Here is a 1,910-nt window from a genome sequence, read left to right on the forward strand (position 1 = left end):
TGCTGTGACTTCTAAGACTTGTCCTTCAAAGAAAGAAGCTTGTGCCTCCCACCCTGACTGTGCTGGCTGGAATGGAGCAGCTCTGTGTGACTCTGAGGCAAAGGTCAAGGCATGGGGGGCATGGCAAGTGGCTGGAAGGGGCTGGCTTCCTGACACTTAGGAAGCCACCATCTTACCTGGCCTGCCCCACCTATCTTCAGATTTTATATGCAAGAAATAAACTACTCTCTTGCTTAAACCCACATTTTTATTTTTATTTTTTCCATTTGCTCATTTTAGAAAACTTGATTTACAAAGAAAGCCAGACTAGAATAATGATGCCACATGCACACTGAACCCAGGGCTTCAGTCGTTGAATGGTTAACAACTTCCAGCCAGCCTGATTTTTTCTGTACCTGTCCATCCACTTCCCCGACTCCTAAATTCCTTGGAAGCAGATTCCAGACATCTGTTTCATTTAGGAACATTTCAGTTTGCATATCTAAAAGACAAGGACTTTTAATACCCTGACCGTATTTAAATTTTTATAATAATTCCTTAATTAAGCAACAGATATCAAGTCAGTGTCCCCAGGCCTAGTTGTCTCCTAACTGCACACTTTAAAAACTGCTTGCCCTGGGGTCCCAATAAGGTCTCACACTCCAGTGGATAGATCTTTAAATCACCATTATCCTAAAGGCTGTCCCCACGGAGGGACACTTCTCATTCTTTTTTTTAATTATTCCTCTTGGAATGTATTTGTTGAAGAGACCGGATTGTTTGTCCTTTAGAGTTTGCCAGAGTCTAAATTCTGCTGATGGCAGCCCCTGCTGCTGTTTATCAAGTTCCTCTGTTCTCTCAGCCTCCTGAAAATTGGCAGTTGGATCTTTTCTTTTTCAATTCCTTTCTGTTTATTTGAACATGTTCGAAAGTAGAAAAATAAACATTTCTTCTGCAGCTCCATCAATAGGGGGTGAGAGAAAGTCACAAGGGAGGATTGGGGCTTATGAATAAAGAGGGTCAGGGTCCCAGACGGGGTAGGGTTGGGTCCAGGTCTCCAGACGTGCACGTCTCCACTGGCAACACCTCTCAGGTCCTTATAAGGAGACTGAAGGGGTTGAAAGGGACAGAGGCCTCGAGGCAGCCTTGGGACCCCTTGGGCCTCCTGGAGATGCAGCCAGTGGTGCAGGCGGCCCCGGGGCAGGAGTCCCGCCCTGGGCCGAGCCAGGATGCAAGCCTGGAGCTCCGGGCAGACGTGGCGCGGCCTGTGCAACGGCCGGTCCTGGATAACCCCCAGGGACAAGTGGGCCACGGCCCCCATGACCTTCAGCATCAGGACTAGCTCCCCCTCCAGGCCACAAGGCGCTCCACACCTGCAGCCGCCTCACGTCCTGGGTCTCAGGGAAGAGGCGAGAGCTGCAGCTCCCGTTCTTCAGCAAGAGTGACTCTGCCAAGACATGCTTGGCTCTCTTGAAACCCTCCGGCTCCCGTGGCAACAGGGAAGGGAACCAGCCCCCGTGGCAGCCCATCCCCGCCACGGTGGGCTTGGATGTGGGGACAGGGCCTGTTCTGGCCAGGTCCAGCCAGGTCCAGCCTCACGATCACCAACACCAGGACCCAAGCTGCAGCCACGGCTAAATCCCAACGGCTTGTCTGGTCCCAGGGCTCTGCTTTCAGCCAGGTGCATGGGGCAAGCCCAGCTGATGTGTGTCAAGTGAAAAGGCAAAGGGAAATAGGAAATCTCCACTTGGACTGCAGAGGGGTGAGTGGGTGAGGCCAGGCGCCCAGCCAGGTGAGCCGGCCGGTGCCAGGAACGAACGAGAGGCTGAGATTCGGTTGCAGAAGATAACTTTGTTTCTGAGAAGACCCGGTGCCTGGAGAGACTCCGGGTTAGGACTCCTGGGTAATGCCTTTAGCTCGCTGACTTTGGG

The 1,910-nt window shown here is 52.0% G+C and overlaps 1 pseudogene; it reads right to left on the reverse strand.

The window, feature by feature from the left end:
• Positions 1-271: 271 nt before the first annotated feature.
• On the reverse strand, positions 272-1,686 carry LOC120869420 (annotated as a pseudogene).
• Between the last annotated feature and the right edge of the window lie 224 nt (positions 1,687-1,910).

The sequence above is a fragment of the Oryx dammah genome, unplaced genomic scaffold, assembly GCF_014754425.2.
Source record: "Oryx dammah isolate SB20612 unplaced genomic scaffold, SCBI_Odam_1.1 HiC_scaffold_10, whole genome shotgun sequence".
NCBI lineage: Eukaryota > Metazoa > Chordata > Mammalia > Artiodactyla > Bovidae > Oryx > Oryx dammah.